Genomic DNA, 258 nt, shown 5'->3' on the forward strand with positions numbered 1-258 from the left:
AACAAAAAAATGTAAACAGGAAAATAACTCTGCCTATACTTGTACAGCTTCTCACATCATGTTAGAAGGGTCTCACATTCAATGATGAAGAAATTTTAAAATAGCAGTAATTATTTTCATTTTCAGAAAAGGTTCCCTTTCTCCCCTCTCACCCCAAGTATTTAACATGAAAGAATGGGCTTCCTTACACATTAATTTTATACTTATTTTTGAAGCAGCAACAATTAACTATCAATAACTTGGCATTTCTTTTTACAG

The sequence above is a fragment of the Mandrillus leucophaeus genome, unplaced genomic scaffold, assembly GCF_000951045.1.
Source record: "Mandrillus leucophaeus isolate KB7577 unplaced genomic scaffold, Mleu.le_1.0 Scaffold186, whole genome shotgun sequence".
Lineage (NCBI taxonomy): Eukaryota > Metazoa > Chordata > Mammalia > Primates > Cercopithecidae > Mandrillus > Mandrillus leucophaeus.